Source organism: Periplaneta americana, chromosome 3 (genome assembly GCF_040183065.1).
Source record: "Periplaneta americana isolate PAMFEO1 chromosome 3, P.americana_PAMFEO1_priV1, whole genome shotgun sequence".
Taxonomy (NCBI): Eukaryota; Metazoa; Arthropoda; class Insecta; order Blattodea; family Blattidae; genus Periplaneta; species Periplaneta americana.
Window position 1 is genome coordinate 53307545 of NC_091119.1, and position 24159 is coordinate 53331703.

At 35.3% G+C, this 24159-nt stretch overlaps 1 protein-coding gene across 8 annotated transcripts in view; it reads left to right on the top strand.

Moving 5' to 3' along the window:
* The first annotated feature begins 948 nt into the window (after window positions 1-948).
* Window positions 949-24159, top strand: part of LOC138696037 (CCR4-NOT transcription complex subunit 10-like) — a 120641-nt gene continuing 97430 nt past the window's right edge. For 7 of the 8 annotated variants that reach the window (XR_011331216.1, XR_011331217.1, XM_069820541.1 and 4 more), the window contains exons 1-3: window positions 3346-3788; window positions 9020-9169; window positions 19807-19973. The gene's annotated coding sequence lies outside the window, so the exon portion shown is untranslated. Of the gene's footprint in view, window positions 1189-3345; window positions 3789-9019; window positions 9170-19806; window positions 19974-24159 lie in introns of those variants that run through there. The other variant, XM_069820538.1, reaches the window with a different exon arrangement.

Below are 24159 nucleotides of genomic sequence, written 5' to 3' on the forward strand. Positions count from 1 at the left end.
CTTACTCGTGTTAAATATGTAATATTTGTCCGGCTTACAGCTGTTTCAGTGCTTCACGCACCTACTAGTTGACTCGTAGAAAGGTCTTGATAATCCATTTTGAATCTTGCGTGCACCACTTTTAACACTTGAATATAATTAATTGATGAACTAGTGGACTTAGTACTCGTGTGAAATATGTAATATTTGTCCGGCTTACAGCTGTTTCAGTGCTTCTATTAACTTAGGAAAATAAAAGCAATAATTATTGTAAGACACAACAAATCCTCAACTTTCAATAATATGAAAGACACTCTCAGTTTTCCCAATAACGGGACTGCCTCGTTGGACAAAGCATAACTAACACGCAGAGTGAAAACAAAACTGATCACAAAAGAGAAATCTAGGAAACGAACAAAAAAGGGAAAATTAAGGACAGGAAGGATAATAGCATACATATAACAGGCCTAAACATAGTAAACAAACAGATTAGACATTCAAACAAAAGTTCTTCCTTTTCAGAAAACAAAGTACAGGTGGTATTTTAAAATGACAAGTGATCCTCAGATAGCAGTAAGGAAAACACCACGAATGAAGTCGTTGTTCAGCTGGAACTTTTTGCAGAAACTGACAAAGTGACGGAAGTATTGTGCCTCTAGCGCCAACCATTAGCCCAACTACTTCAATGGAGATGAGGTGATATTTCTCCAAATAGAATGGAACTGTGGGCTCATAAATTCTGCATTTTTCTGCGTGGACTTCAGAGGACTGTTGTTCCTGTGCCTCGAACCTGACTATCGGGTCGATAATGTAGGCGGAGGAAGAGCCTGGCGGAGTGGCAAGCATATTCTCTTGAGAGAATTCGAATTTCGCGGTTGCCAACAATGAACTCCCCGATTCTTTTCAAGCTTTTTATTACAGTGTTGCCAACAATTGTCACCTCAAAGTCGCCAAGTAAAGTCTCAAATGACGCTAAATTCAATTTTACAAGTAAAGAAAAAGGCGTATCTTCGTATCTAGAGAAACGGGAGACTGACAATAGCAAAAATATATCGTAACTCGTAGTCACAAATCATCCACAATGCTGGGTAACTTTCGGTGCTGGACCCCGGACTCATTTCACCAATTGAAAAAAGAAGTGAAGTAGACTCTGAAATATGAATTTATGGTTAATAATTGTCAGCGACAAATATGTTGTGCTAGATGCTGGTAAGGTAGCATTACACGAAATGTTAATTTGTATGTAGAAAGTAAATTATATTATATGTGTGGATATAATTATTTGACTAAATCGTTATGGGTAATAGCTATGTATGTTGAATTTATTATAACACCAAGCTATAAGTATGCGTCATAACCACAGAATGCTTGTGGAATGATGTTTGGGTTTGATTCAACCAGGAGAAATGTTTTCTTGTTAATGTAAATGGGGAAAATTTCGGATCTCAATTTTATTTAGTGTAATGTGTGTATAAGACCCCTTCACACTTCTTATTGCATAATATGTTGCAGAAATAATTACAAAACTGTGTTATTTTAATATGAACGGAGTTTTACATGGTAACATAACCTGGTTGCATCAACATTTTAAGTTTGGAATGGAAGCTATTTAGAGATTTAATAAAGAAGAATTATTTTTATTGTGATTTTAATTTAGCACATCTACCTTCCTTACTTGTAGGTACAAAATTTACCACAGTCCCTCCTATGAAAATAGTGTATGTACAGTTGTGTGTTAATCTGGTAGGTTAGATCAATATAATTCATTACAACCCAGCATAGTAGGGAACAAATAAATAATACAATTAAATTTTTATCCAATGTAATATGTGCATAAGTTCCATTTATTTGTTGCATAATGTGGCAGGAACAATAAATAAAACTGTGTTATTTTTAGAGAATTTACCATGTTAACATAACCTATCTGCGTCAACATTTTAGGCTTAAGTTGAGAACGAAAACGGTTTTGAGATTTAATAAAGAAGAATATATTTTTAGGATAAACTTCAGAACACGGTTACCGTCCTTACTTATAGGTAGAAAATTCACCACAGTCCCTCCTATGAAATGTACATACGTTATATTACTTAGTAGCGCTGAGGTATAGTTCCGGTAATTTCTGAACTGAAAACAGTTGAATTTATTTTTTGTGGAGATGCATTTGATCCTATAAGCAAGGCATATTAAAATCCTGAACGAACCGAACTAATTTGTATGTGCAAGATGTATGAATACGAAGGGAACTACCTCAGCGCTAGTTTAGCCCTAGTAACATATTAAACTAATCAGACTTCAGACTGGAGTACCGTATGAAACGAATAAATACAATTGAAGTGTAGACAAATTGCATTTATGAGTTATACGTAGCGTTATGCTTAATTATAATGCATAATTGCGAATATGGAAATAAGGCAAGTACTGATAGAATAAACATAACCTATAACTTCAACACATTAAAATATGCGTGCGATGCAACTGAAAATTGTTGAAACGTGCATAAATGAATGTGCAAGAATTTCGTAATGAAGCATGAGTGCTTTATTTCAACCAATTACAATTCCAGATACTGTAACAGTAATGGAAACTATAGGGTATAATTTTTTTCTAATATACTATATGTATCTGGAATAACTCTTCTCGGGTTCTCAGCCAGGTGAGTTCGTCCCTGAAGAAGATGGCAGAGCTAGCCGTCGAAAGCTTGGAAGCTAATCTCCAACTCACCTGGCTGAGAACCCGAGAAGAGTTATTCTACATCAAACGCCGGGAAAGCCTCAAGTCATATATGTATCTCGTTTTTAGTTCAAATTGTGTATATTATCAAACGTCGTATTATTTACTCGTATAATGTAGGTTATTCACAAATAAAAAGGGCGCAATAATTTAAATTTAATAAGACAAATACGGTAAACTAACAATAATGGATTAGACAAGAGTAACATCGGTAACGCTGCACTTAGGCCTAATCACAACTTACTTTACATGCCAGTCAATGTTTCACTTTCACGTATATATTATTACACATATTTAACCTACTGTTTATAAGACCAAAATTTCACTTAACCACATAAGGGCGCAATATTTAATCGAAATAAAGGCAGGTATTACACATACGAACTTTGCCTGCAACAACGAAATTTTCACACCAAAAATAATATTATACCTTAAATTGCAAGTAAATTGTGTCTCAAGCGTCTCACAATCACTGTTTAAAATTTTACTGACGCAATTACACTGCATTTCAGAGAAATATATGTTATTCTTCATGCACTGCAACTAATTCATATGGTTGAAAGACCGCCTTTCGCGATCAGCTGTTAAGCGAGTCACGTGGTCTGCCTTACGGCCTGTATTAGATCACGATGGCAGTGATGTGTAAGGTACATATCCTATTTAAGGCGGGTTGGATGGGCGTACAGCTGTCCCAGTGATCACATCAATTTCTAATAATCAATACTATAAATCCAAGGAATTTTAGCAAGTTGTTATAGTGACCGGGACATATTTATAATTTACTTGATAGTTTGAGTTACTGTAACAGCATGGCGGAAAAAGAAGAAGCAGAAAAGGTAAAGGTGGAGGCACCTGCACCCTCGGTGATCTCGGACCACGAAAAGGACTGGGCACAGGCAGCCCTAACGGACTTTAACAGAGCCAGCTATGCGTCTTGTCTGCAGTTGCTAACAAAGCTTGAGACGGCACGCCCCCAGGACACCAAAGTGGCTCACAACAAGGCCATTGCTGAGTACTACAAGAGTGACCTTAAGAAGACAGACCAGTTCCGCAAGAACATGAACCTCGTCTGCAGCGAGGTGATACATTGAAAAAATATGGGAATAGGCCTACTTTTCTTTCTGATTGTCACCCTATTTAGATAGCACTATAACCATTGGTCGGAAAAAAATTTTACACTCATCCCTTCCATCACTAACTTATGCAGTCGTAACAATTTAGCATTCATACTGTAAAGAAACGTGGCATGTAGCAACTATTTAACATTATGCTACTGTCTAAAGTAGGCATTTGTGAAGTGGAAAAATAACGCAAGTGAAACACATTGAAGTAAGGGTGATTACATTGAAATCAAAGTAGGAAGATTGTCCTTATCTAAGTGGCATGCTGTTTTCAGTGTGTCCAGAATTCATGATAGCTCGACTTTTTTTCTCGCTTTCTCAAAATTTCACAACCTCTAGAAATTTGCCACCCTCAGCCCAGGCCCATGTGTAGGGCGTATCGAAAAAAAAATTCCGAAATTCAAAACATAAGGTTGTAAAAAAGTTGCTTCGTATTCTCTATTACAAGCAGTAAAAAACTAGATCTCTGATTACATTTTTCACTGAGCCGCAGGAAGTCTAAAGATTAGCATAGCCTATAAAGTAAAATTTGTATTTATTTATTTTTTTTTTTTTTTCATAATTCTATGGTGCATAGTCAATGGGGCTGAAGTCACTTGTTTTTTTACAACTTTTAGTTCTGAAAAGCTATTAAAAAGAAAAATTTCAGTTTTCGTTGGTATTATGGGCTTGTGTCTGTGTGGAATACAAGTCATAATACAGTAAAATGATCAATTTGCCTTTAGTCTTATTTTCTAACATTTTGTCGGCATTAACGGTTTATGTTAGTATTATCGCTATATGATGTACTGGAGAAATATTATGTTCACTATTTAAGATTTTTATGCCTCTGTATTTAAAGTAACATGTGTCAACAGTGTATTAATGAGGAAGCTTATAAGATTTTTTGTTTCCAGTGTTGTTACTTTTTAGAATATGAAAGTATAGTAACTTATTAATATTAACAGGTTATTGAAAATGTTAAGATGTTCTATACATACATACGTGTTCTTTCACTGCAAACCCAGTATTCTCCAATCTTTCCTATTTTCTGCTGTCCTTTTAGTCTCTGCATATGATCTACTTAATATCGTCTATCATTTGATATCTTCTTCTGCTTCGAACTCTTCTCCTGTTCACCATTCCTTCCAGTGCATCATTCAGTAGGCAGTTTTTCCTCAGCCAGTGACCCAATCAATTCCTTTTTCTCTTTCTGATCAGTTTCTGCATCATTCTTCCTTCACTCATTCTTTCCAACACAGCTTCGTTTCCTATTCTGTCTGTCCATTTCACACGCTCCATTCTTCTCCATATCCACATTTCAAATGCTTCTATTCGCTTCTCTTCACTTCATTGTAATGCCCATGTTTCTGCCCCATGCAATACCACACTCCACACAAAGCACTTCACCTGTCTCTTCCTTGGTTCTTTCTCCAGAGGTCCGCAGAAGATGCTCCTTTTTCTATTAAAAGCTTCCTTTGCCATTGCTATCCTCCTTTTGACTTCCTGGCTGCAGCTCATGTTACTGCTTATAGTACATCCCAAGTATTTGAAGCTGTCTACTTGCTCTACTGCCTCATTTAGAATTCGCAAGTTTATCTTCTGTATTTTCTTCCTATGACCATGGTCTTCGTCTTATTTGCATTTATCTTCATTCCATACTCCTCACAGCTGTCATTTAGCTCCAGTACCATATCCCTTAGTATCATCTCCTCTTCTGCTAACAACACCATATTATCAGCAAATCTCATGCACTTTATTCTTCTTCCTCCTATATCACTCCTCCCATGTTCTGAAAACAGTTCTTCACCAAATCCTTCAAGTAGGTAGATGATAAAGGGCATCCTTTATTTTCTTTGCTGTGTTTTTAACTTAGGCGATGAAGCAGGTAGCCCAGTTATCCACATTGGGGAAAGAGAAATTATTGCAAACATAATCAAGTAATGTGAGGATATAATGTTTGTCTCTTGATAAAATGTGTCAAATAGCTGCTAGATATTCTGTCAAATAACTACTAAATATTCTGTCAAAAGCATTAGCTCTGTGAAGAAAATAAAAAAAGGTTAAATTACAATCAAATGAAGCTCGCACTACTTCAGAAAGAGAGGTTTGATAAAAAGTAAAGTCGACCTGGTTGGCGAGTTGGTATAGCGCTGGGCTTCTATGCCCAAGGTTGTGGGTTCGATCCCGGGCCAGGTCGATGACATTTAAGTGTGCTTAAATGCGACAGGCTCATGTCAGTACATTTACTGGCATGTAAAAGAACTCCTGCGGGACAAAATTCCGGCACATCCGGCGACGCTGATATAACCTCTGCAGTTGCGAGCATCGTTAAATAAAACATAACATTTAAAAAGTAAATGTATATATTCTAAAGTACACACACCTTCATCTCAAACAGCAGTAATAACTAAAATGCTCTCTCAATTAATAACACTCAATAAAAGAATTGTATTCCAATGGATACCATCCCATTGTGGAATCCTGGGAAACTAGAATGCGGATGCTTTAGCAAAGAAGGGCAACACTGCTACTTACAGACCTGTTACTAAATCTACATATTACTCTGTGAAAAGATTTATTAAATTTACATACTTAGACTTCAACAAACAAAATTTGATAAAACAACCTTAAGGGAAAAAATGAAACCCTCTGCATTATAAATCACAGTTAATTCCCGATTTACCACGCAAATCGTCTGTAGCTGCATGACTGTTTGGCCAAACACCTGCATAGAATTGGAATATATCAGTCCCCTAACTGCCCATTGTGCAACTCAAATCAAGAAATGGATTCGGAACACCTCAAAATCTGTGCTTCGGTGGCTGACCATGACAATATCTTTGAAAACTATTGAAATGCAAGAGGTCAAATGCCTGGCATTAAAAAACAACAACAACAACATATTCTAAAATTAGAAGTTACAAATGTGATTGTTTTTTTCGAATGTAGGCTTTTCTTTGAATGTAGGCTTTCACGGACAGTGTCAGTGGGGTTAGAGTTTTCCGGGCTAATAGGCCGTGGTCTACTGGCGATGTAATGACCAGACATTTCGTCTAAAACTGCAACAGACATCATCAGTGGTGAGGTACTCCAGGGCGTAGCATTCTCTTCAGCATGCCAGGCATACCAGTTGTTCCTGGCATGCTGAAGAGAACACTACACCCCAGAGTGCCTCACCACTAATGATGTCTGCCGCAGTTGTAGACGAAACATGTGGTCATAACATCGCCAGTAGACCACGGCCTATTAGCCCGAAAAACTCTAACCTCTGTGATTGTTTTGTTCGGTATTTTATTCTCTGAAATAAAATGTATAATGTGAGTAGCATAATGGTTATTGCTGTTAATTATTATTTTGTCATTTCTTCTTCAAAACGGGATCCGAACCCATGACAGAGTTGAAGTAGATGTGTTTGAGCAGCACGTTATTTGGGATACCAGTGATACCATAGCAGAATTCTATCTTGTTAAAAAGATGGTAGGGGATTCGTAGAATCTCTATGATTGCGAGAAAAGTGGCTGCTCAAGCCTTTAGTAAAATCTTGAATGTAATACCTGTACAATGCGATGATATTCAAACTTCATTAATTTTTCGAATAATGAGATGCTGTGGGATATTTTTCTCGAACACGTGCCCACTTAAATGTTCCACATTAAAAAAAAAAGTTATTTTGACCATTAAAATGTGGTACCAGTAGCTTAAAGTAATTTGCCATACCCAGAATGAGAGTTGTGAGTACATGAATACATACCATAGTGCTCATTGTAGATTAATTAAAATCTATTGCAAAACTGTATTTTTCTGTCAAAATGGTAATGCAATGAGAAATAACACAATTTCATATCTTTAAAGTATAAAACTAGTTAGGAAAAGGAAATAATGTTTTCTGGTGTAACCTTGAGGAGTGACATGTATGTCTGCATGTCATTCTGTTACATTGACATGCTGTGAGAAGCCATTTGAGAGATAGGACTAGGAGATGAAGGTTTCAATAAAACTTGTGGTTGCAGCAAATGTATGGCCACTAGAGATGAACAACGATCGAGGAAGCAAGACTAACAGGTCCCACAAAGCCGAAAACCCGCACAACTATGTTGTATATATCACGTCATTGATGTAAAGACTGCTTGTTGAGTGTTTCGAGACATCGAGATTGATCACTCCTGAAGTCCTGAACATCAAGCAGCCTTGAATCGCCACAGTTGTTTATACCTGACAGAACTTTTATCCACTTATATATGTATAAACAATCAACTAGCCTATTTGAAACATCATCTCTACCTTTTACTGTATAATAATCTGTTCTCCAGTCTTTATTTAATTACTAGGCCCTTACTAAAAGGCTAGGAATTTTCTTTTCATATGTTTAAGATCAAGTGTGCAATCTCAAGTAAAATGATATTAACATTATATTTTATATTTCTTAGAAATGCAAATTTATTCAAGAATTGTTATTTTTTTCTATTTATATAACCATTGTAGCTCAGTTGGTAGAGCAGCTGGCTACAGACTGGAAGGTCCGGGGTTCGATCCTAGGTGGTGACAGGATTTTTTCTCGTTGCCAAACTTTCAGAACGGCCCCGAGGTTCACTCAGCCTCCTATAAAATTGAGTACCGGGTCTTTCCCGGGGGTAAAAGGCGGTCAGAGCATGGTGCCGACCACACCACCTCATTCTAGTGCCGAGGTCATGGAAAGCATGGGGCTCTACCTCTGTACTCCCCAAATGCCTTCATGGCATGTTACGGGGCTACCTTTACCTTTTACCTTTTTATAGGTAATATCATATAATAGAACTAGAACATTTTGATAACTAAGATACTGTTCTGTTTTGTCTTTTTGTCTCACTTAAACATTTATAATGTTATTTATTTCAATGATGTATGTTATTCAAAGTTACGAAATCTTTCCACGTGGACCAAATGCTATTTCGAAAATGATGAGCGAGACTCGAAGTGCACGAAAATGACGAGACGAGACTCAAAAGACAAACGCAACGAACACAGCGAGCGAGAGCGGCAGTTAGTTTTGTTCATCTCTAATGGCCACTTGTATTTTCATATTTATTCTTCAATTTTACATTACCAGATGGCATGTAATTTAGCTATAGTTCATGACAATGGACTTTGGCACTGACAACTGATAATAAAGTTAAGTCTCAAAATGAAATGTATTGTAGAGATGATTTTGATTTGCGTGCTTTGTTCAGGCCCATGTGAACATCGAGGACTTGGATGCACTTGAGGATGTGGAGCATTGTGTCATCTACTACAACCAGGCCGTGCTTCTGTATCATTTAAGCAGTACAGCACAGCCCTTAAAATCATGCAGAAGATTTTCTCCTTCATTGAACCCATGGGTGAGCATATTAAAAAATGAAGGGGTGAGAATGAGAATGTCCAAAACCACACTTTTAACAAAAATTTTTTATTATTTTTTTTTTTTGTGAGTTCATTTCTAACACGTATGAGGAGGTTGCTAGTAAAGTATTGTAAAAATTACTCAAAAAATGACGTAAGTATACACTGAAGAAATTATGATACCACACCTAATGGCATTCGACTCTAAAGCTTTAATAAACTCCTCTAAAATTTTGTCTGTGTGGCTTAGGACTATATCATTCTCATCCCTTCAAATAATAATCATCTATTAAGCCTTCAGGCTTTCTTCTAGTCCCATGAAATTGCTATATTTTGAAATTGTTCCAACATCTTTCCATTGATTCTCGTCTCTTCTTATTTTGTCCCTTAATGCAAACATTTTTAGTTTCTTCATGATATCTTCACATTTATTTGTCTCCTAATGTTGTAGCCCTCAACATGTCGTAAAAATCTAATTTCTTATTTCTTCACTTTTGGTCATGGATATCTTGGTTCAGAAGCTAGAAGCATATAATAATATAGTGGAACCCCTATTTTATACATATACTATAATTTTACATCATCCATTGGAACCATATGATTTCACAGTACTGCTGATTACTTGACAAATAATATATTAAGAATGTCGTTATAAAACCAGTAATAATTTGTAGTATCCTATATGTTGTTACTTTTAAATGCCAATTTTAATAAATGACAAAATAATACTACATTAGAAGTTATTACAATATGTTGTTGTTTTCTAATGCCAGGCGTTTGACAATAAAGTCATTTGACCTCTTGCACTCCATTATTTTTCAAAGATATTATCATGGCCAGCCACTGAAGCACAGATTTTGAGGTGTTCCGAATCCATTTCTTGGTTTGAGTTGCACAATGGGCAGTTAGGGGACTGATATATTCCAATTCTATGCAGGTGTTTAGCCAAACAATCATGGCCTGTTGCCAATCTAAATGCAGCTACAGACGATTTTCGTGGTAAATCGGGAATTAGGGGAGAGTAGGGTAGTATCGGACATCGGGTAGTATTGGACAGTGCGTTTCTTTCATCTACCACCATATGGTAGTACCTGAATGACATGGTTACGTTTCTCTATGCGACATCACAGAAACGTAACCATGTCAATCAGGTACTATCATCGTGTGGTAGATGAAAGAAACTCACTGTCCGATACTACCCGACTCTCCCCTAACTGTGGATTTTGATGCAGAGAGTTCCATTTTTTCCTTTGGGATTGAGTTATCAAATTTTGTTTGTTGAAGTCTAAGTATGTAGATTTAATAAATCTCTTCACAGAGTAATACGTAGATATAGTAACAGGTCTGTAAGTAGCAGTGCTGCCCTTCTTTGCTAAAGCATCCGCATTCTCGTTTCCCAGGATTCCACAATGGGATGGTATCCATTGGAATACAATTCTTTTATTGAGTGATATTAATTGAGAGAGCATTTTAGTTATTTCTGCAGTTATTACAATATACCAAATTTTCTCGAATACCCTGTGCTCTTAAATATGCCGTAAACCCCACTTTTGAAAGGGGGGAAAAGAAAAAAAATACAAATATAAAACTTTCAACAAATGTTTTTACGATAAATTAAAAACAATTACGCACAAATACAGTTCAGTTAACAATAAATTTTATCCTGGAACAGGACACATTTCAGACTCATCCTATGTGCGTGCACTGCATGAGTCAGTTGTTTTGCTTAATCGGCCGTTTACATGATATCTTGCAACATTAATAGCACATGTCATTAAATGAACTACCTTTATTTTGTACGATACATATGTGGTTTGTTATAATAAATACGTACCTGTCTTCACGATTAACTTCTTCATTCTGCGCTGTTTTCATCATCATTCCTGGTTGAGTGTAAGAGAGGGCCCTACGGCCTTTAACTCTACTCTGTCAGGTTAAATATAGCCATTATTATTATTATTATTATTATTATTATTATTATTATTATTATTGTCTGGGCATTTGTCTTCACTTTCACTTCTCCATACACAATCATACTCTGTTCCTTCTAGCTGATTGAAGATGCACAAGAGGGAATGATATGCATGCCCACACATAACGAATCCATTGAAAATATAAGACCCACAAACCATACGCTTATCACTAGGGGGCGGATGTTGATGACCTAAAATTCTAATGCCTTTAAAGTGATGGAAAAAGGACATAAATTTAAAAGAAAACGACATTTAAATATTATTCGAAGTAGGTACTTGCACTACAACTTCTTAAAAATTGGTCACCTTGTTTGAATGAGTGCATATTGAGTTTTAATTTTAAAGAAATAGTTAACTCTTAAATTCATGGGGTTCAATGAAGGAGAAAATCTTCTGCATGATCTTAAAGATTTGTGTTAGTGGAGTATTTGAACTAGATTATCACATCATCAGCGGGACTGATGTGTTGTTATAAGAAAAAATAAAGAAGTAAATACAATAAATGAAATGTAAAGAAATGCAATCAGAATATTACGTATTTTGTACACTATTGTAATTTGTAATTTTAGATAGGCCTACAGTACTACAGCTTTTTAAAATTCTTTACACATTCTTGTTTTTATTATTATTATTATTATTATTATTATTATTATTATTATTATTATTATTATTATTATTATTATTATAAAAGTACTCTGCTGAGTTGTAGAAAATAGTGAAATTCTGAGTAAAATACAGTAAAATCCCTCATAACCGGCAATATCAAAACAACAGCACTTTTAGCTAGGCCAAAAAGTAATAATACTAAAGTTTAAATCTGCCACATTGCATAGTCTAGGCCATCAGTTTTGCCACATTAGAAAGTTCACATGAACTTTCATTTTCAGTGAAATATTCGAAGCTAAAATTAGTGAATTATTTGTGTTATGTGATGTGTTGTAATAAAGTAAATCCACACAGTTTTTATGTTTATTTAGTTATGTTCGGGCCGTCAGTGTTGCCACATGAGGTAGTTCGCACGAACTTTAATTTTTAGTGGTTATTCGAACCTAAAATTAGTGTATTATTTGTGTTGTGTGATGTGTTTTAATAAAGAAAATCCACACAGTTTTTATATTTATTTAGTTACATTCAGGCCATCAGTTTTGCCTACATTAGGAAGTTCGCACAAACTTTAATTTTCATATATATCTTGATTACACAACTTTTAACACTATATCACTTCAGAATATGTATTATATGTCTTTCTTGTGTTAAATTCTATTGTACCTGGTTAACATGTTTCGGTCTGTTAACCAGGTATGATAGAATTTAACACAAGAAAAACATAATATGATACGTATTCCGAATTTAAAATTTTCAGTGAATATTCGAACCTAGAATTAGTGTATTATTTGTGTTGTGTGATGTGTTTTAATAAGGAAAATTCAAACCGTTTTTATTGTTATTTAGTTATGAGTAAGTAATAGAGAAATAACTTTTTTTTTTGTATACACCTGTATTTATTCAATTATCCGGCAAAATCTCGTATCTGGAATTAGCCTGGTCCCTTTGGTGCCGTATAAGAGGGATTCTACTATACTATAATGTACTTAAAGTAATTAAAGTACCTACATACCTTACACACAATTAAGAAGGTGGTTGGAAGAAATCTGTAATTTAATTTTTTGCTGCTTCTATTTTGCAAAATACTGCACCTACAAATCATTCTCCATTCTTCCTTAAACAAACCAAATTCACGACACACATTACCCTTCTTGATTTGTTTTGTCTTTATCTTCCTTGCTCTATTGTACTGTATGTAACACCTGTTTGCAAATTGAATGTCTGAAGTTACAGTCTGAACCAAATGTTTGGATTACAGTATGGTATACACCTTAGTCTGCTATTGTTTGTAAAGAGTCGTTGACATGACAGAAGAAAGAGTTTTGGCTACTCCACAGTTTATCCTCTTTTCTTAGAATTTTAGTTCTTAACCCATAAAATGCTTTTGTCACAGTAACTGAAAATGATATTGGTCACTAATGACTAGAGACGAGAATTCCATCAAATGTATATATAGGAACACAGGAGATAGCTCAAACTTAGTACTTATCCATTTCATTACTTTCTGGTTCCAAATATGTGTACTTTTTCCGTGCATATTTGCATGTTTTGGCCTTTTTGGGGATAAAAACATCCATAATGCATATTTAAGCAATTTTTAGCTTAATAATGCATTTAATATACATTATCATCATCATCATCATCATATCCCTCACGTATTAGATCCTACAGGATCTGTTACGGTCTCATGCCAGCGCTTGCGTGGTCTTCCCAATTTCCTCTTTCCTCTTGGTACATAAGTAAGAATCTGTTTAGGCCATCTTGTGCGATCCATCCTTTCGACATGTTTTTTCCACTGAAGTCGATGTTGTTGAACAAAATTAACTATAGGATCCATGTTTAGTTCCTGCAATATGTCCACATTTTTACGGTGTTCCATCAAAGAGCATCCCGCTGTTCGTCGCATGAACCTCATTTCAGCTGTCGTCAGCCTTTGCTCATCAGCTTTTCTGATTGTCCATGCCTCGCTACCGTAAGTGAGGACCGGTCGAGCTAGTGTTTTATATACCTTTAGTCTTGTATGTTTCTGAACATGGGAGGATTTGAAGACGGTGTTAATTACGCCAGTGATTTTTATAAATTTAGATATTTTGTTTGACATATCTTCATCAGTGATGTAAGAGAGGTTATAACGTAAATAGTTAAATGAATTAACACGTTCAATTAAAGCATTATTTATCATGATCTTACTTGGAATTGGGTTCTTTCCCGAAAATGCCATGACTTTCGTTTTCTCTTTTGAGATTTCCATATTGAAATCTGGGGTGATTATTTGCAAATTATAAATGGCTCTTTGTAAAGCTTCCTCTGTTTGAGCGATAATAATCTGATCGTCGGCAAACATTAGTGTATCGAGACTGTGTTTCGATTAATTTGAATTCCAGCATGATGACTTTGTCTCCAAATGTATAAAATATGGTTCATATATATAATAAACAACAGAGGGGAAAGACCGCATCCTTGTCTAACACCCTGGTTGATGGAAGTCCAGCTAGTAGTTCTGCGTTCAGTTCTTATGGCAATTTCATTTTGTTGATATAAATTATAAATGGAGAGAATGATTTGGTTTGGCACATTATCATAGCGTAAAATCTCTAAAAGTTTATTTCTATCAACTCTATCAAAAGCTTTTATGAAATCAATAAAAGCTAAGTGGGTTGGAATATTAAATTCTCTGTGCTTTTCAATTAAAATCTTCATGATGAAATAGCTGTCACAACATGATCTTCCTTTTCGGAATCCATTCTGTTCTTCAGTGATTTTGTCTTCGTAAAGATGTGATAGTTTATTTTTGATTATGGCTGTATAGATCTTGTATCCAGAATTGAGAAGACTTATACTCCTGTAATTTTCACATAATTTTTTGTTTCCTTTCTTATAAATAGGTACTACAATGGCTTTTTGCCAACTTTCTGGGGGTTGTGATCCTGCCCATATATTGTTTAAGAAATATAAAAATCTATAGGTAAATTCTCCAGCGTATTTAAAAAGCTCGAAATTTAAATTATCTTCGCCTGGGGCTTTCCCGTTTTTAAAACGTTTATATACTTCAATGAGTTCATCATAAGTAATAATATCTGTTGTGTTGTTGTTGGAAGTCTTTAATGTAAGAGAGATGTTTTTGTGAAACCATATATTTTTAAAGTAATCAAGTAGAAATCCGTTAGGAATAGGGTTTAAAACAACATTTTCTTTTATCTCCGAATTTATTTTCTTTAAAATTTTGAAAGCTTTGGGTCTTGGTAATGTTGAATCTCTTTCTAATCTTGAGACGAAATCATTCCATTTCTCTCTATGAGTATGTCGCTTTCTTGTTTCCTGTTTTGCAATTGCTCTCTTTCTTTTATAATCAATTTCATCTTCAAGTTTTTGTGTTTGTAAAAATCGGAGATATGCTTCTCGCTTATCATTTATCACCTTCTTGATATCCTCATCCCATTTCAGTATGCCTCTTTTTCTCTTCTGCTTAATAGTTTTTACGCCAATACTTTCAAATGCAGCCTTTTTTAAAATATCTGTTAAGTTGTTCATTCTTCCTCTATATCATCCGAGATTTCGATTTTTTGAAGATATTTCTTTATTCTACATTCATATAGCCATTTAATACTATCATCTCTCAATAAGTCTACTTTAAAAATAAGCCTATTACTTTCTTGCTTGGAATTTTTTATATTTCTTTTATGCCATGGTGCTGGTATTCTAATAGGGGATACAATTAAATAATGATCTGTCTCTAATTCAGGACCTCTACAAGCTTTGACATCTAAAACGAAGCTAAACAATTTTTGATTACAAATGACATAGTCAATAATAGATTGTGATCCTCTTGCTTGCCATGTATATGTGTGTATATTTTTGTGTTTAAAGAAAGATTCATTACTTTTAGATCATTGTAAATCACAAAATCTCGTAGTCTTTGTCAATTATTATTACAAGGTGTTTCGCCGTGTTTTCCAATGTGCCCTCTAACTTCATTATTACCAATTCTTGCATTGAAATCCCCTAATAAATGTAACATGTCTGATTTATTAACATTATATTCAGTTTAAATGCATGTTTTAATGGTTTTGACTCATAAGTTCCTCGATTTTTATATCCCTTATTGTAGCTTCAGAAATAGAATTGAAGGAGGGAAAGAAAAAAAACTAAATAACAGAAAAAGGTTCATTCAAGTTTGCACCCATAACTTCTTGCGATGTAGAGAGGTCATTCTCTGCCTACAAAAACATACGTATTGACTGACAAGCACAGGAACCTCAAGAAACCAATTTAGAAATTATTGTTAGTTGTTAACTGTGCAAAAAAAGTGAAATGAAAAGAAATTTGAAAAAAAAAAATGAAAGTGCTTATTTTAATGTATTTTTTGCTTGATCGTGCATGTTTCATAGTTTTATAGTGCATGAATGCATGCATATTTTGGGATTTTATAGTGCATGAAATTCTCGTCTCTATTAATGACATTACTGGTTACCAGCAAATTCCTCTCAATGACAATCTCCGTTACTGTATGTAGAACATGATTTTTTTTTTTAAGTATTTACGCTTCTGCTAAATGTCGCTATAAACGAGTTATTTATTAAAAATTCGTCGTTTCAGAAGTAATGAATCACATTTGTTTAATACAGATAAAAACCATACTTTTAATGACTGTCGCTGTAGCTGAGATGTCGGATACAAATTGCAGTTGCTATAACCAAGTTTGGTAAATTTTAAGATGCGATGGAAAGGTATGATGTCATTGATGATGTCAGAAGGTAGTTATATTAGTTATATACTGCCATGGGTTTTTAATTCACGATTTGGTTATATAATATAGAGTTAATGCAATTAAATTAAATGTATATAATATTTAGTACTCACCATTCTATTTATTCAACATTCACTTTGACTTTTCGAGTAGTATAAACTTTTGAACTTAATTTCTGCTTGTCATATCTTGGGTACACTTTGGCAATATCTTGTAAGAAACACATATTCATACGGTAACTATGCTTAAGTTACTTTCACTACTAGTTATTAGTAAATAAATTTCATGAAGGCAACAATATATAAGAACGATGTTCTGCAAAATTGAAAATTTACACTCTTCAAACCAAGTATTTCTTGACGATCGTTGTGAATTTTAACTTTCAGTTGTTTTTCACAATGCACATAATTCTTTGGTTCTTCTGATGGAAGTAAGTTACATTCTCTACAAAACTGAACACTTTTTTTTTACACTTTCTAGTGATGATATAATATCTATCCACGTTAATCTATTGTATATTTTCCTCGCGTTGAACTATTATTGGCTTTGGCTTCCATAGTCGAACTAATGTGTTACGAATTTATAACCTGTCAACGTATTTAGTTTCCACTAGGGATCTTATTGAAGAGAGAAAAACATGTTTAAATAGCCTTAAATTAACTCCTGCTAAATCTTTTTTAAATAATCGTGAACATTTTGTGGACTCTCGAAAATTTAGAGACGCTTTAAGAGAAAAAGAATTTGAAAATTGGTGTACATTGCAACAAAAGGGTAAAGGAGTGATTCTTAACAAAGAGTTCCCTCCAGCAAACAGCTGGATAAGAAATCACAAAGGTCTAACCCTCTCGGAATGGATAGATGCCCTTAAAATGGTAGGCTATGTCGCTCCGGTCCGAGCTGTACCAGGTAGAAGCCGGGATTGTACCCGCTGTAGGCACTGTCTCAGCGAGATTGAAACTCTTCCCTATATCTTTGGCTTCTGACCCTATAATGAGGCCCTTCGCAACATCTGTCACCATGCTGTACATTCTATGCTGGCCGAGGCAATGAAGGAAGTAGGGTTTACAGTCCATCAAGAGGTGCAGGGACTAGCCACACAAGGAAGTGTTCGGCGAATTGATACCATTGCCATTAAGAACAACTCGGCATACATTCTCGATCCCACCATCAGATTTGAGACACATGCAGATCAACTGCATGAGGTGGACAGTGAAAAGAAACGAATCTATGAACCAACAATCCCGTTCTATAAAGATAAATATAGCCTGTCCCACATTGATGTAATAGGTCTGATGGTGGGAGCACGAGGTACCTTACCCTCCTTCTTTGCAAACAAATGTAAAAACCTGGGGCTAACACACAATATTGTGAAGGAAATAGCCGTTAGTGCCCTCAAAGGATCGGTTCAGATATTGAGAAATCACTTGTACGGGAGTGATAATGGAAATTTCAAGTTATCTTAACCGATGGCTGTTGATTGGTTTAGATATCAATGCTAATAAATCGGTACTATTTTTTTTCTCGCGGTATATGGCATTCAAATCATTCTAACCTATCTGATGATATTTTTTTCCCCTTTCTTAACTGTAAATGAGGACAAACGCTACTTCGGTATAAATTTTTCTGACATTTTGTATATTCGATTCCCTAACCGTTTCAAATGTAAATCATTTTATCTCTTAGGTGTGTTTCCAAATTATATGTAATACGCTTTGTCAAATCTGGCAACCTTTTCATAAGGAAAGCTAAATTTATTATTATCATTATGTTATGCCATCTATTGTTTTGTTTATAGACTATTATCATAGAAATAGTCGTTACAATTCTACAGATAGTTGATTTTGATGGTTGATTTGTAACTTGTCTTATTGGCTTAATGGCTAAGGCGTTGGATAAATAATTAGATGTGAAGGTTCCTCGATTGAATCCCAAGGTCGACAATGGTGAGTAAGTAAATTGTAAAATTGTAATATATAGTGGAACTCCACAAATAGACGCTCATTCTCGTATACTTCACGATACAAGGTTAGTCAACGCACCCTGTCCCACACTGCACAGGGCTAACCAGTTGAACCAGTGCAGTAGTGTGCAGGAAACAAAAAATGTGTACTTACGTTGAAGCAGAAGTTACAAATATTGGAAGGGTTTAAAAAAGGTGAATCAATCAGAACCATCGCTCAAGAATTTGACATTTCGATCAGAACAGTGCATGCGATAAAACAAAATTCATCTAAATACGAGGCATTCTGTAGTATTTATAAGAAGCTTTGTTATTATCAGTTGACTGTGGGATGAAAACACAGTTTATTTTGTGTAATTTCCGAAATTTAATCAAAAGGGATGATTTATGTTCTCTCTTGAACGGTACATACCATTTTAAAATAATTTAATACACAAACACAGCTATTACAAGAAATGCTCAATAAGTTTTTGTAGCTTTATTCTCTTCAGCTCTAATCAACAATAACAATAATCTAGGTTGCCAGGCGATGATATAAAAGAAAGATGCGAAAACAAATGAACGTGGTGTATATTTAACAATTGAATGTTCTTTCATGTTTAAATATAAAAATATAGGGGTGCCATTTGAAATTTCAAAGTGGGAGTGGCTGGGGGTGGGAGGTGAACTCTAAAATGCAATTGAACTGGGTTTAAGACTTCCCTCCCAATATCTAAATTTACGTGTTTTTTTGTTTAAATTGAATTCACTTTAATTAACTAGTTATTTAGAGTGGGAAGTTTTGAAATGAAAGCCCTGTATGTAGATACATTTAGAGAGTTTTTCCTCCAGAAGTTTGTTTTATGTTTCAGATGTATCACGTATATATATTACACTTAATCTATATTTTGCATATACTACAATATATTATTTAGAATTATGTACGTTAATTATTTATGTTTCGGTCCGCGTGCCATAAAAACATTGTACAGCCCTTATGTTTATCAATGTCCACAGTACTCCGTAGAAAGACAGAGTTCGTACTTCGTCTCACACATGGACCATTGCTGTGTCTATTTGTGGAGCTCCACTGTAATGTATGTGATATATATAAGATTAGAGTGTAATTGTCGATATGTAAAGATAGAGAAGAGAAAGATAGAAGTAAAGGGAAGAAAGTAAGTAAGTAGAGAAGGACGAGGGAGAGAGGAGATAAGAATAATTTTAATTAAGTACTTATATTTCGGTAGTAGTGACATCATCAGTGACATCATACCTTTCCATTGTATCTTTAAAATTACCACAAGTTCAACTGTAGTTACCTTTTGGATGTGTGCATGAAGAAATGAACTATAATTAAAATGATTTCAGAGGAGAGCCTAGCACACTGTGTATGCCTGCAGCTGTGTATGTACCAGCCTGACAAGACACTGGCACTCATTGCCTACATAGAGAACCAGTTTGTCGTCTCCACTGAGTCAGTCATCTCATCTGAGAAGGACATGAAGCCTCTGGAGAAGGAGCACAAAGAAAAGAAGGTGAACTTTATTTATTTACTTATGAATGGCTTTTAAGGAACCTGCAGGTTCATTGCCATCCTCACATAAGCCTGCCATCGGTCCCTATCCTTTACAAGATTAATCCAGTCTCTTATCATCATATCCTACCTCCCTCAAATCCATTTTAATATTATTCTTCCATCTACGTCTCGGCCTCCCCAAAGGTCTTTTTCCCCTCTGGTCTCCCAACTAACACTCTATATGTATTTCTGGATTTGCCCATACGTGCTACATGTCCAGCCCATTTCAAACGTCTGGATTTAATGTTCTTAATTATGTTAATTATGTCAGATGAAGAATACAATGCGTGCAGTTCTGCGTTGTGTAACTTTCTACATTCTCCTGTAACTTCATCCCTCTTAGCCCCAAATATTTTCCTAAGAACCTTATTCTCAAACACCCTTAATCTCTGTTCCTCTCTCTAAGTGAGAGTCCAAGTTTCACAACCATACAGAACAACCAGTAATATAACTGTTTTATAAATTCTAACTTTCAGATTTTTTGACAGCAGACTAGATGACAAAAGCTTCTCATCCGAATAATAACACGCATTTCCCATATTTATTCTGTGTTTAATTTCCTCCTGAGTGTCATTTATATTTGTGACTGTTGCTCCAATATATTTGAATTTTTCCACCTCTTCGAAAGAGAAATCTCCAATTTTTATATTTCCATTTCGTGGAATATTCTGGTCACAAGACATAATCATATACTTCGTCTTTTTGGGGTTTACTTCCAAACCTATCGCTTTACTTGCTTCAAGTAAGATTTCCGTGTTTTCCCTAATTGTTCGTGGATTTTCTTCTAACATATTCACGTCATCCGCATAGACAAGAAGCAGATGTAACCTGTTCAGTTCCAAACCCTCTATGTTATCCTGAACTTTCCTAATAATATATTCTGGAGCGAAGTTATACAGTAAAGGTGATACTGCATCTCCTTGCTTTAGCCCGCAGTGAGTTGGAAAAGCATCAGACAGAAGCTGGCCTATACAGACTCTGCTGTAAGTTTCATTGAGACACATTTTAATTAATTGAACTAGTTTCTTGGGAATACCGAATTCAATAAGAATGTTATATAACTTCTCTCTTAACCGAATCATATGCCTTTTTGAAATCTATGAATAACTGATGTACTGTACGCTTATACTCCCACTTTTACTCCAATATCTGTCAAATACAAAAACTCTAATACCAACAGAAGCAGAAATAGGAATTAAGTACTAAAATAGTACTGCTCGATCCAGCTGACCGCTTGAAAATAGCAATGGTACATTTAGCAATATTGAATATTTTATTTTGAATGATGTGGTGTTTGTACTTGGTGTTTTGGCTTTCGTCTTATATTCTTTCTTTCAATAGAGGATCCAAGTTGCCCATAAGTTCCAAAAGTTCAACACAATTTTCCTTATTTTGCTGCTTTTAGATTCATTGTGGCCTCTTTGAGCTATACCTTGTAACGCTGTGTAACGTAAAGCTTCAATATCAGTGCCAAATGCAGTTTATTTTCTATTACTTGAGCTGCATAAGTTTCACCAGTGATGATGGGCACTGAAGCTTCTCCTTCCATATTTCATGGCTTGAATGATTCCCATGATACCTGGATAGTTTTTTGTGTGTGGCTGTTGTCATGTTTCCAGAAACCAGAGTCCTTGTCCAGAGCTTTTCTCCATTATGCCCTGCTTTGGTGAATGTAGGGGCAAGTAATCTTTCTCTATATTATATTCTAATCAAGAAAATATTTTGTGTCGGTCGACTTGAAAGCTTCTTTTCAGATTTCCAAACGATGTCTGTGAAAGAGATGCAACATAGATTGTTTCTGTCCATCACTTGGTGTTGAAATCATAATACATTGTGTTTGTTCTTGTTTTATATCACACTCACTGTCTTCATATGGATGTGTATCAACTGGGTTATCTATTGAAACCGCAGTACTGTGATCATATTATTCACTAACGTCACTGTGATATTCTTCCTGCCCTATTATGATCATCCACTTCTAGGCACACTACTGAACATTTTTCACTCTCTTAGGTTTCACTTTGTAATTTGATACCCCTGTTTAGCAAACATGAATCCAACACATTACCACACATATTACTACTTTTTTTTTCCTATGGTTGTGGAAAGTAATCTGATATGGAGCATATACCAAACATGACACTGCAGCTATTATAAATTTAATTTCACCTCATATGGCAGTATTTTGGAAAGAGAGAAGACTCTTCAGTAATCATTATATGAAACTGGTCAAAGTCAGGATAGAAGAAGAAATGTCAGAATGAAGTGAAATTGGGAGAGGAGTATGTCAAGGTTGCCCTTTATCATCTACCCCCTGTTCAAAATCTATTTGGAGGATTTGATGAAGAACTGTTTTCAGAACATGAGAGGAGTGATATAGGAGGAAGAAGAATAAAGTGCATGAGATTTGCTGATGATATGGTGTTGTTAGCAGAAGAGGAGATGATACTAAGGGATATGCTACTGGAGCTAAATGACAGCTGTGACCAGTATGGGATGAAGGTAAATGCAAACAAGACGAAGAGCATGGTCATAGAAAAATACAGAAGATAAACTTGCGAATTCTAAATGAGGCAGTAGAGCAAGTGGAGAGCTTTAAATACTTGGGGTGTACTGTAAGAAGTAACATGAGATGCTGCCAGGAAGTCAAAAGGAGGATAGCAATAGCAAAGGAAGCTTTTAATAGAATAAGGAGCATCTACTGTAAAGTGCTTTGTATGGAGTGTGGCATTTTAGGGGCAGAAACATGGACATTACGACGAAGTGAAGAGAAGCAAATATAAGCATTTGACATGTGAATATGGAGAAGAATGTAGCATGTGAAATGGACAGACAGAATAAGAAATGAAGCTGTGTTGAAAAGAGTGGATGAAAAAAGAATGATGCTGAATCTGATCAGGAAGAGAAAAAGGAATTGGCTGGGTCACTGGCTGAGAAGAAACTGGCTACTGACGGATGTACTGAAAGAAATGGTGAACGGGAGAAAAGTTTGGGGCAGAAGAAGATATCAGATGATAGACGACATTAAGATAGCTATATGGATCATATGAGGAGATAAAGAGGAAGGCAAAAAATAGAAAAGATTGGAGAAAGCTGGGTTTGCAGTGAAAGACCTGTCCTTGTACAGATCACTAAGTGAATGTATGAACGGCAGTATTAATGTGTAATTTTAAATGTCACATTTGTAATTTTATTATAATTATAATATAAATACAAGTACTGTACTGTAAACATGCGATTCAAAGCTTAAAAATAAACTGTCAGAATGTCAGCAGTTGTGCTGCTGACCACTAAATAAAACGACTTATGACAAACGCAGCTCATAATTTCAAACGAAATTAGTAAAAGAGACTGTATTTGTGGCAGGCATGGAAGTGTCGAGTTGCAATAATACAGTCGGCTTTACTGGAAGAGAGGCGATATAAACTGACTCAATGCCTTTTAAATATGTTCTTTTAGATTGAATCAGAAAGATTCTTAACAGAGACATACTCTTGGAAAGTTCATTACGGAGTCATTATGCACTATTTTAAACAAATATTTTGCCACGAAATTGATGAACAATATATAATAATTCATATGACATTCATTTTCTTATTGGGTGGGGTTAAGGGTGGGCTTATTAATTTTGGGTGGGTTTCAGCCCATCAAAGCTCTCCTGCGGTGCTTTCTCTGCATCTACTTGGAGGAGTTAGCGAAGAACTGTTCTCGAAACATGGGCGGGGTGATAGTAGGAGGAAGAGGAATAAAGTGCATAAAATTTGCTGATGATATGGCGTTGTTAGGAGAAGAAGACATGATACTAGGGGATATGCTATTGGTGCGAAATGATAGCTGTATGCAGTATGGGATGAAGATAAATGCAAATAAGAACAAGAAGTTAGTGAAACACGTGGACAGCTTTAGATATTTGGGGTGTACTATAACTAGTACCATGAGCTGCTGTCAGGAAGTCAAAAGAAGGATAACAATGGCAAAGAAAGCTTTTACAGGAAAAGGAGTACTTTCTGCGGACCTTTGAAAAAATAACTAAGGAAGAGACTAGTGAAATGCTTTGTGTGAAGTGTGGCATTGTATGGAGCAGAAACATGGACATTCCGCGGTATTGTGCACCTATTGCTCAGAAACGCTAAACAAGAACCTTA